General features: G+C 40.2%; 1 pseudogene; it reads left to right on the forward strand.

The window, feature by feature from the left end:
• The first annotated feature begins 256 nt into the window (after positions 1-256).
• Positions 257-2,606, forward strand: LOC103250730 (annotated as a pseudogene).
• The last annotated feature ends 9,411 nt before the right edge of the window (positions 2,607-12,017 follow it).

Genomic DNA, 12,017 nt, shown 5'->3' on the forward strand with positions numbered 1-12,017 from the left:
CTAAGAGTTGTTCTTTTAAGGCAAGTCAAATGTTGCAAGTTTCAGTTTTTTTCATATTTATCTCACAGGATTTTTGTGAAAATTTAAAGAAAATCATGTACAAGAAAATACCTTGTAAATGTTAATTGCTATGCAACTAATAGGGGTAATTATTTGACCTTTAGATATAGAGAAAATAATACATATTTTATTAGAAGATTTAAAAAATTAAGACTGAACTTAAAGTTTTCCACAAAAGAGGTTGCCTGAAGGAACCATGGAGATAAGATAGGCGCTTGCTCTGTGGAAAAGGTGAGTCCTAATTTTCTTTGTTTTGCTTGGATTGACTCAGGCATATACTGAACCTGCACAATATTCTGTGGCAAATGAAACAGAAATTGGCTTTAATTGTAGCTAATCTGTCAAGGCACTTGGGGCTAGGGATAGCAAAACTGTCCTCATGGGAGGCCGAGGAAGTGTCTGGTGATAATGAATAACATTTGCATCTTGATTTGCTGGCTGGGGGTTTGCTTCTAAATGAAAAACTGGACTGAGAAGAGCTGTTTAGCTCCCCCGAGCCTTGTGTATTTAAAAATCCTTTACACTTTTTCAGATTGAGCTGTGTGTCAAAGGTATAAATGATCACTCTACATTCCTGGACAAGGAGTACTTATTAAAATATCAGAAAGTATCACTATTGGAATCACATTCCTAATTGGGAGTGCTCAAGATTTGGATGTTAGAAGCAAAAGTCTCCCAAACTACATAATAGCACCAATTCTAGTATCTACATTAAAATTCAACACAGTGGCAACAGAAAGATATATCCAGAACTGGTCCTAAATAGAGCATTAGATCAGGAAGAGGAGCCAGAACTCAGATTAACATTCACAGTGCTGAATGATGAGTCCCTGTCTAAGTCTGGGACAACTTTGGTTCCCATCAACATCTGGAACATCAATGATAATGCCCCTGAGTTTCCTTAGAGTCTCAATGATATGCAGTTCCAGGAGAACACACCCCCTAACCCCTGAATTATCACCATCTCTGCAAAGGACTTAGATGCAGTAAATTAAGGGAAAATATTTTAAACACTTTTCCATGCATAGGAAATTATTTTACACATTTTTCCATGCATGGGAAAATATTAGTAAACATTTGAAACCAATCAAATATCTGGGGAAGTTAATTTGAGATTAGTCTTGGATTTTGAAGTAGTACAATCCTACGCTGTTAATAGACAAGCAACAGATGGTGGAGGTCTTGCAGAAAAATTCACCGTTCTAATTAAAGTAATAGATATAAATGACAACCCCTGGAAGTAACCATGTCGTCAGTTACAAACAGAACTCCAGAGAATGCCTCAGAGACCCTAGTGGTTCTTTTTAGTGTCTGAGATCAAGACTCTGGGGACAATGGGAGGATGATTTGCTCTATTCAAGATGACCTCTCACCACTTTTTTCTCTGAAGTCAACCTTCAAGAACTTTTTAATTCTAGTTTCTGAAAAAGAGCAGAGTCAAGTACAACATCACCATTATGATCACCGACTTGGGGACACCCAGACTGAAAACCGAATACAACACAATCGTGCTGGTCTTCAATGTTAATGATAACATCCTTGCCTTCACCCAAATCTCCCACACGCTGTTAGTCTGTGAGAGCAACAGCCCTGCCCTGCACATTGGCGGCATCAGCGCCACTGACAGAGACTCTTCAGACACCGAAGTCCAGGTCATCTACTAGCTGCCGTCGCTCCACGACCTGCATCTGCCCCTCGCCTATCTGGTCTCTATCAACGCCGACAACGGACACCTACCTGTTCGCTCTGAAATCGCTGGATCACGAGGCCCTGTGGGTCTTCAAGTTCTGCTGGGCGCTGCAGACCGCGGCTCCCAGCTGAGCAGCAAGGTGCTGGTGCGCGTGCTGCTGGTGGACAACAATGCGCCCTTCATCATACTCCCCCTGCAGAACGGTGTCCAGGGCGGCCAAGGCGGGCTACCTGGTGACCAAGGTGGTGGTGGTATATGGCGACTCGGGTCAGAACGCCTGGCTGTCGTACCAGATGCTCAAGGCCACAGAGCCTGGGCTATTCGGCGTGTGGGCACACAAAAGCGTGGTCTGCACTTCCAAGCTGCTGAGTGAGCACGACACGGACAAGCACAGACTGGTGTTGATCAAGGACAATGGCGAGCCGCTGTGCGCGACCACTATCACGCTGCACGTGCTGCTGGTGGACAGCTTCTCCCAGCACTTCCTGAGCTTCTGGAAGCCCCTTTGGGCCAGAGCGATGCACTCACTCTCTACTTGGTCATCGCCCTGGCCCCAGTGTCCTCGCTCTTCCTCTTCTCGGTGATCCTTTTCGTGTGGGTGAGGCTATGCAGCAGGAACAGGGCGGCCTTGGTGGGTCGCTGCTTGGTACTCAAGGACCATATTCTAGGGTCGACTTCAGCAACAATGGGACCCTATCTCAGAGCTACCAGTAAAGGTGTGTCTGACAGGAGGTACTGGCACAGATGAATTAAATTCTGAAGCCAGTTATCCCCAATTTTCAAGTCCATGACTCTTGGTAGGAATGTGAGGGAAAACGAAAACTTTTGGAACAGATTTGGATTCAATATTCAATAAAACGCTTTTAAACTTTTATTCATTTATTTAAGCACACTGGGGGTTCTTTCACCATAATCTCCTCGTCTGTTATGGATTCTGGGTTGTACTGTATTTATATGCATAATTATTGCTCCTGCTTTTCTCACATTTACTTTAAGATTCTTTAATAGATCGGGCTCGGTAGCTCAACCTGTAATCCTAGCGCTTTGGGAGGCTGAGGTGAGTGGACTGCCTGAGCCCGCAGGTTGAAGACCCACCTGGGCAACTTGGTGACCCTCATCTCTACAATAAATCAAAAATTAGCCGGACGTGGTAGTGTGCGCCTGTAATTCCGGCTACTTGGAAGGCTGAGGCGGAAGGACCACCAGAGCCCAGCAGGTTGAAGCTGCGGTGGCCGGGAGCGTGCCCCTGCACTCCAGTGGGCGACGGAGTGAGACTCCAACTAAAAAAAAAAAAAAAAAAAGATTCTTTAATACTGGCTATAACGACGTTGAAATATAAACTGTGTTTACTAGTTTTCAAAAAAATTTAAAAATATATAAAATTTACATTTATATTTAGTAAAATGAACAAAATTTTCTGTTTTTTGAGCATGTGTGTCACTGTGTTACAGTCTGGATTGTAGTGGCAAGATCATGGCTCACTGCAACCTCAAACTCCTGGGCTCAGGCGATCCTTCCACCTCAGCCTCCTGAGTAGCTGGGACTACAAGCGCGCACCACCATGGCCGGCTAATTTTTTGATTTTTTTGTAGAGGTGAAGTCTCACTATGTTGTCCATACTGGTCTTGAACACCTGCGCTCAAACAATCCTCCTACCTAGGCCTCCAAAATTTATCAGATTATAAGTGTGAGCCACCGTGCCTCGCCAACAAGTCTTAAATGTACCATTTAATGAGTTTTGACAAATGTATATATACCTGTAACCCAAACTCCATTAAGATATGGACTATCAGTGTTTCCTGGAAAAGCTTCCTCATTCCCTTTTCTAGTTAAACTGCCCCTTTAACAGAAGCATCACTGTTTGATTTTGTAACCATAGATTACCAATATATTTTAAAAAATGCTCCTAGGCCTTTAAAATTGTAATAGTAAGTTTTAAAAAAGTAATGGAAATGGATCAGGTAAGAATGAAATTTAATGGAAAATAGTGCTGTTATGTAAACACACAGTAAAAAAATGATTGGTTAAGTCATGAACAGGGGTTATGCTCACTTGTCTTTTCAATTATGCCAAAACTCCTTGTGACACCAGAGCCAATTGTTTTTTTCTTTCACATTTTTCTCATAGTAGTTGTTCAATAAATATGAACAACTATATAATTCTCTATACTTCACAATAAGGAATACTCCCCACACACATATGGAGAAAGAGAGAGAGTGCTTTATTCTTTACAAAATACTTTCATATGCATTCCTTCATAAATGTTTAGGTTGAAGCAAACTGAGCAGATGTATAGTAATAAAAATCCAACAGTAAGGCACTTAAGAGGCTCAGAAGAACTCAGTTTTTCCAAGTTCTCTGAGGTCACTTATTTCTTTAAGTTAAATATTATACTTCAGAAGTTTTTATTTTTTACCTATATGTATGAAGTAGTTACAAATTAAATGATAGATTTGCTTCAAAATAACTGGGGCAAGGGAGCAGAGGGTGTCTATGAAATAAGAAGGGCCATGAGTTAGTCAATCATTACTGAAGTTGCCTAAGGATACTTTGAAGTTAATTTTACCACTCACTGTACATTTGTGTATGTTTAGGGTTTTTTAATAATGAAAAGTTAAAGAAAAAGTTTTACCTCAATTTGCATGTTTATTTCGTTGGGGTGACTACTACCAGTTAGAAAATTGACCACAGTCTGCCTTTAACAGATCCTATAGGGTTCCATGAGTCCCAGCTGGGGTGATTAGAGGCTAGTACTAATCACAATTCCAGCACACTGAGCAAGTATAAGGCCTGACTGGGGCATGGGCAAACCTCTGTAACCCAGCTCAGTGGGCTGGAAGAAGCTGACATTGTCTGGTGAGGCATGAGGTCCATTACAAAAATCTTCTTTCATGAACTGTAAGAAAAGCTAGCCTTGTTAAAGCGTCCAAGACACTCAATTTAGAAATAATTGGCAGGAAAGCTTCCATTATTTAAAAAAAATATATTAAATTGTTCTCTGGTAAAAAGGCAGAGTGTGTTGCTCCCTAGTGTGTGCCAAAATATTTTTATGTTGAGGGCTTTCTATCTAGGGCAAGGGACCTTTTACTCCTGTGCCACTTGGTTGAGTATTTTAAGGAGAATATAAACAGAAAACATGAATAGTTTTTGTTGGGAATTTTAGGGAATTCCATGAAGTGAGACTCTCATGTTGAGAGGAAACTGAATGTGTGCACTAAAGGTATGTGGGGCTAGGAAAAGTTCCTCAGCTTCCTTCATTGATCCTGCTCAGAATTTTCCTACATTTATGTGACAACCTTTTCTAGCCTGCACCTCTTTTCTCACACCAATTCCTCTGCCAACGCAGGCTTTTACCCTGCTCCAGTGGAGCACTTCGTTGAAAGCAGTATCATCCACTAATGCCCACAGCTTGGTGAGAAAGCTGGGAATGGTTGCATTCCAGGCCGCCTCCATGGTTCCGAGTGCTAGGACCAGGAGGAAGGCAAAGGCAGAGGCAGCTGCAAAGGACTGGGCTACCACTTTACTGAAGAGAACATGATGGATCAAGGTAAAGAACAGTACATATGTGCGATGGAATATTGCATAGCCATAAAGAAGGAAAACATTATGACCTTTATAGCAACTTGGATAGATTTAAAGTTTGTAATACCACAGAATAAGATAAAATATTTGCAAACTATGCATTCAGCAAAGGCCTACTATCCAGAATCTATAAGGAACTCAAATTAATTGACAAGATGAAAACACAAATAACCCCATTTAAAAGGAGGGAAAAGACATGAATAAACACTTCTCAAAGGAAGACATATGAAAAAATGCTGTACATCATTAATCATCATTGAAATGCAAATCAAACTACAATGAGATATCATCTCACACTGGTCAGGATGGCTATTACTAAAATGTCAAAAAACAACAGGTGTTGGCAAGGTTGTGGAGAAAAGGGAATGCTTATACACTGTTGGTTGGAATATAAACTAGTTCAACCTTTGTGGAAGGCAACTTAAATATTTCTTAAAGAACTAAAAATAGATCTACCATTCAACCCAGCAGTCTCACTTCTGGGCATATACCCAAAGGAGCATAAATCATTCTACCTACAAAACACCTGCAGTTGTATGTTTATTGCAGCACTATTCACAATAGCAAAAACATGGAATTTTGGATAAAGAAATTGTAGTACATGCACACTGTGTACCACAGTATATCACATGTAATACTGCACGGCCATAAAAAGAACAAAATCATAGCCTTTGCAGCAACATGAATGCAGCTGGAGTCCATCATTATAAGTGAATTATCACAGAAACAGAAAACTGAATATCACCATCTTCTCACTCATAAGTGGATACTAAACACCGGCACACACAGGCACAAGGACAGGAACAACAGACACTGGGCAGTATAAAAGGGGGAGGGAGGAGGAATAAAGGATGCAAAACCACCCATTAGATAGCATGCTCACTACTGGGGGCAGGGGCAAGCTCATCAGAAACCCAAATTTTGCCTTTATGTAATATACCTATATAACAAATCCACACATTATCCTCTGTGCTCAGTATTTATTTTTTACATGTGATATTCTTTTTTTTAGCTTTTGTAATAATTCACTTAAAATAATGGTCTTCAGTTGCATCCATGTTGGCACAAATGTCATGATTTTGTTTTTTAAGGCTGTGTAGTATTCCATAGCATATCATATACTGTACTTTTTAGAAATGTTCTTATAGCATACAGCTTGGTGCAGAATAGGTGTTCAACAAATATTTGTTGATTGACCGTCGCTCCCTAAGCCATTCTTTTCTTTTTAGTAATACTTCTCTACATAAAGTGACGTTGGAATTTTTTTCCAACTGATCTTTCTACTTCGATGCTTTCTTCTCAAAACCATCTTAATACCTCTGTCAGATACATTTCCTCTGCTGGGAAAATTATGGTGGCTTTTCCAATGCCTACCATACGAAGTTCATATGGCATTCAATGCCTTCTTCACAGTGATCTTAATTTTCCTTTCCCGCCTTAATGTCCATGCTCCCTTGGGGGCATATTCTGTACTTTTCATGGCCTTGCTGTTCATGTTTCCTGTTCTCTCTGAACAAAATCATGATATTTGCAGCAACATGGATGCAGATAGAGACCATCATTCTAAGTGAATTATCACAGAATTAAAAAGAAACTTAATGCCACATGTTCTCACTCATGAAGTCATTCCATCCACTACTGTGGGGAGGTAAAAACAGTGGAAGAGCTTTGAGATCTAGGGTCAGATCATCTGGGGTTTGAATCCTTATGTGGAACTGGTAGTATAGACACATTTAATCTGTTTTTAATATGATAGGATTAAAAACAGGGACACAGCTCCCCCCTCCATAATTAATAGCCACATTGAGATACCATCTGCCAGGTACAGTGGTTAGCGCCTGTAATCCCAGCACTTTGGGAGGTGGAGGTGAGAGGATTGCCTGAGCCCAGGGGTTCAAGACCAGACTGGGCAACTTGGCAAGACACTGTTTCTACAATAAATCAAAAAATTAGTTGGATGTGGTGGCACATGTCTGTGGTTCTAGTTTATTGGAAGGCTGAGGTAGAAGGATCACTTGGGCCCAGCAGGTTGAGGCTGCAGTGGCCATGAGTGTGCCATTGCACTCCAGCTTGGGCAACAGTGAGAGTCTGACTCAAAAAAAAAAAAAAAATGCCACCTAACTCCAGTAAGAATGGCCATCATTAATAAAACCAAAAACAACAGATGCTGGCAAGGATGCAGAGAATAGAGAACACTTCTTTACTGTTGGTGGGAATGCAAACTAATTCAGCCTCTATGGAAAACAGTGTGGTGATTCTTAAAAGAACTAAAATTGACCTTTCATACGACCCGAAATCCCCCTTCTTGGACTATACCTGGAGGTACTTAAATCACTCTACAAAAAAGATACCTGCACATACATGTTTATTGCAGCAGCATTCACAATAGCAAAAACATGGAACCAACTGTACTGCCCATCGAAACTGGACTGGATAAAAAATGTGGTGCATATACACAATGGAATATTATGCAGCCATAAAGAAGGACAAACATATGGATTTTGTAGCAACTTGGCTGGATTTAGAGTCTATAATACTCAGTGATCAGAACAGAGAACAGAGTACCACATGTTCTCACTCATAAGTGGAACCTGAACATTTACCATAATACTATAAGCAAGGGATTGGCAGTAGCGGGACACTGCCAGAGGAGGGATGGGATGGGGGCACATAACATCAATAAGGGTACCTGATCTCAAACCAGGCAAAGTAGTGACCAAAGGGAGGCCCAAACATTACCTGTACGATGACCATTTGAATACCTAATCCTGAATTATACCTCACATCTTTATATATATAAAACTTAAAAGAGAAAAAAAGAAGAAAAAACAATTTCATTTACAATAGCAACAAAATTTAAAATATTTAAAATTTAAAATATTTAGGTGTAAAATTGAAAACTATTAAACACTAATGAAAGAAATTGAAGAAAACACAGATAAATGGAAATATATCCTGTGTTCATGAATTGGAAGAACTAATATTTAGTTTATATTAAAGTAATTTCTTGTAACATTATTTTTTCAAACTATAAAAGCATTACATATTAGGCTAATGATGTCCCTTTGACTATCACCTCAATCCTTATATACACACACTGTTCCCTACCTTTTAAGACCTTTTTATGATTGTATTAGTGTGTATCATTGTATGCATATGTTTTTGTGTGTGTTTTACATAAGTGACATATCTTCTGTAATGGAAAGCGTAATTATGCAGTTGTATGTATTTTTTGTAATGTGCAATTGCATATATCTATCTACTCTAACTAAAGAAAACGAATAACATTGTTATATTAGTACGTTTTTGCATAAGTAGTTTATCATTTTGTGCCTACACTAGTTTGTCATAAATATATATTTATCTTTGTAACACAAATCTGACTCATTTTTCTGGATAGTAGATATTTGTCTGTTATATAAATAACCTCTCCCTCCTATAAAATGTTATACCACATTATATAGACCTCTATTCTCTCACTTACCATGTCCTTTGGTACTACTGAAACACTTTATTAGTGCATTGTTTTATCTTTCTTACATGCTGTGAGCTCCTTTCTAGTATTAGTGAGGGTAGGCAGCTGTGAGGAAAGTGGAGGAAGAAAAGAAAAAAGACTAACATTTGCTGAACCATATGACAGTGCTGCACTAGATCCTTTTCCAGACATTCTTCCATTTTATTTTCACAGCCTGATTTTACAGATGACCAAACAAGACTCAGAGAACTTAAGTGAGTTCCCCAAGATCACACATTTCAGGGAGAGGCAGAGTTAAGATTCAAACCAGGTTTGTCTGTGCCCAGAGCCCAGTATTAGGAAGCCAAATGGTAAAGTACAGGAGAGTTGGAAGGAGGAGCTGATGCTATTTATAGAGGCAGGCTGCAGAAAGGAAGACATGTTAACTGAACAGGGAAGGGGAAAAAGCTTCACACAGGCAGGCAGGAAGATTCTGGGGCAGCGAGAGTGGTCAAATAATTTTTGGAAAGACCCTCAGTGAGATGCCACATGAATGAGGTACCAGGAAACTGAAGAAATATATTTCTGGCCTAGGGCCAAAGAGTGGACGCCTGAAGACCAAGGGAGTTGGGAGCTCAAGCAAGAGTTCTTTAGAGCAGTCGTTCTCGTCCTCAAAGTGTGGTCCTAAGACCAGCAGCATCAGCATCACCTAGGAACTTGTCAGAAATGTGAGTTCCTGGGCCTCAGACAAGATTAACTGAGGCAGAAACTCAGTGTCTTAACAAACCCTTCAGGTATTCTGGTGGGTGCTCAAGTTAGAGACCGACTGCCTTGTATGACTGGAGAAAACAGCAAGTGGAATTAAAGAACCAGAGTTCAAGAACCAAACAGTGTCCCCAGAGTGAGCCCAGGATATTCTCACATCACAGCAGTGCAGAGCAGCCTTTTCAAAGCAGTATGGAGTCTGCTGGTCAGAAGTAGTGCTGGGGAATGAAAAGGGAAATCTGTGGTTTAAGAGGTGTGGTCTCTGGGGAACAACCCTTCTTCCTGCACCCCTACACCTTTTTCTAAAGGCCTTCTTGCTAAGGGCAAGCTCATCAGAGGTTTCTGAGATAAAGCAGTTAAACCAAATATGCCAGGGCGCTGCCCATGGCTTTTCATTTTCTCCAGGAACTGCATAATGTCATGAAATTTCATTGTGGGGATGATGGGAAGGAATAGAACATTTATTGCGCGTCCTCAACACACTGAGCTCTGTGCTAAAGGTTCACACAAACGTTAATCTATCTAACCTTCATAATATTTCAGTCATGGAAGTATTATTGCTCCTATTTTACAGACGAAGAAACAGAAGCTCAGAAAAGCTAAGTGACTTGTCCAGAGTCACATAGCCCAAAAGAAGCCAGCTAGTCTTGTCTTTCAGACTCCAAGTCCCATGCTTCTCACACTGGACAATGTTGTTTCTAATATGAGGGTACCAGAGATTCCTTCATCTCTGTAGCTACCCCAAGGCCATGCCCTTATGATGGTCAATACATAGGTTACGCGGAAATATTGATTGGCTAAATGAATAAATGAAAGGATGGGGTAGTAACAGAATTTAAGTCTTCAAGCATGGTGCCTCACACCTATAAATTCAGAATTTGGGATGCTGAGGGAGGATTGCTTGAGCTCAGAAGTTTGAGATCAGCCTGGGCAACAGTGAGACCTCATTTCTACAAAATAAAAAAAGCTGAAGCTGAATATAGTGGTATGGTAGTGTGCGTCTGTAGTCCCAACTACTCAGGAGGCTACAGTGGAAGGATTGTCTGAGCCCAGGAAGTCGAGGCTGTGGTGAGCTGAGATGTGGTGAACTGTGGTAAGCCTGTCCTCTAATCTCCTGGGTGACAGAGTGAAACACTGACTCAAAAAAAAAAAAAAGACTTGAAGTCCCCTTAAGGACATTCTGAACTTATGCTTTTCAAACCTGTTTTTAGTGTCCTGAAGTTTCCTTGCTGGTGTTCCCGGGTTAATTACCATATCTGTCAGGGAAGGCATATCCAGTGGACAGGTCCTTGGATCCTCTCAGCTTTGCCCATTCTTGTCTCTTTCCCTGCCTTACCTAGAACAGCTCCACTTTCAAGATATTGGGTGTTTACTAGACTCTGTCTGGGGAAAGATTTCTTCTGGTAAAAATCAATTTTGGAAAAGTCACATCTGCACCATTTCTTCCAGATAAAATATCTGAGTCCCAGAAAGGCAAAATGATTGGTTCAGGATCATTGTGTACTTTTTAGTAGCATGACTAACCCATAAAGCCAGGATTATTGAAACATTCTTCTTTTTTGCCATAAATTAATTCAACTTGTGTTTTAAGAATGAAGAAACAATAATTTGGATTTTAAAAAGTTATAAATTAAAAATAACCTCTATTTTTGCTTTTTTTCAATGTGCCAGTCACTGTGCTAATTAGTTAATGTGAATAACCATATTGAAGTTCTCATATTAGCCCTATGAAATATGTAATATTATTATCCCATTTTACTAAGGTGAAAATTGAGATTTAGAAGGATTAAGTTACTTTAATAACAGAATCAGAAAACAGCAGAGTTGGAATTTCAACCCAGAATATTTAATTTCAGTTTTCATGCTCTTAATGCTGCCATATTGCAAATGTCTATATTACAAAAAAATCTATAAACTGGCCTGCTGCTTGTTTTTTGTAAATACATACACACACACACACACACACACACACACACACACACGCACTTTTTTTGTGAACTGCAATGCTGCAATGGCAGATTTGAGTAGCTGTGGAAGACAAACTGCATGTTCTGCAAATAAAATATTTACTAATAGCACTTTACAGAAAAAAGTTTACCAAGCCCTGGCCTGTAGTCATGAACTCTAAAATGTTTTTCCAATGCCCCCTAGGAGAAGACACCAGAAATGTACCCAAGATCTGTGGTAGAGGTGGCACTGTGATTACTCTCAGTGAAATTGGCAAATGAATAATACAAGTCAGGAAACCTGGCTTAGCTGACCTCCTGTGGTCTTCACTGTGTTGACTCAAGTGTGTCTATAATGACCTGCTTCTTGTTGTCTTTCATGAGTCAGAGAGGAGGCCTTATCCCTTCCCCTCCCTGCCATAAATGCCTTAGAGCCTGGACTTGGATCCCAGCTTAATGGGTTTGGACTCCACCTTTCCCGTCTAGCTTCAAGGTTCACATTTATGCCAGGCAGATAACG

This window comes from Carlito syrichta, unplaced genomic scaffold, assembly GCF_000164805.1.
Source record: "Carlito syrichta isolate Samal-C Ts95f unplaced genomic scaffold, Tarsius_syrichta-2.0.1 Scaffold131954, whole genome shotgun sequence".
Taxonomy (NCBI): Eukaryota; Metazoa; Chordata; class Mammalia; order Primates; family Tarsiidae; genus Carlito; species Carlito syrichta.